General features: G+C 61.8%; 1 protein-coding gene across 1 annotated transcript in view; it reads left to right on the plus strand.

Annotated features, from left to right (window-relative positions):
• LOC103681827 (amyloid-beta A4 precursor protein-binding family A member 3) overlaps positions 1 to 319 on the plus strand; it is a 15,915-nt gene that overhangs the window by 9,480 nt on the left and 6,116 nt on the right.

The raw sequence follows: 319 nt of genomic DNA on the forward strand, positions 1-319 counted from the left end.
TGGCTGGTTGGGGAAACCGAAGCCCGGAGCTGGGGAGGGCCCTGGCCAGGCCAGAAGGGCAGGCCCGAGACGGTCCCCGCAGCATGTTACTGAGTGAGCGTGGCGGATGCTGCTAGAAACTTGCTCTTGACGGGGAAATTGAGGCCACAGATAGGGAGGGGAGAGGTCACCGCTCCGACGCGAGGCTGCCCGGCTTGAGTCTGTGTTCTTAACTGCTGCTCAAGGGGTCTTCTAGAATCTAGAGCCTTGACTCTAAAGCCCCATTTCACGAGTGGGTAAACTGAGGCCCCAGGGGGCTGCAGTGTAGCCGGGAGGCCCC

This window comes from Ursus maritimus, unplaced genomic scaffold (genome assembly GCF_017311325.1).
Source record: "Ursus maritimus isolate PB19 unplaced genomic scaffold, ASM1731132v1 scaffold_14, whole genome shotgun sequence".
In the NCBI taxonomy this organism is placed as follows: domain Eukaryota; kingdom Metazoa; phylum Chordata; class Mammalia; order Carnivora; family Ursidae; genus Ursus; species Ursus maritimus.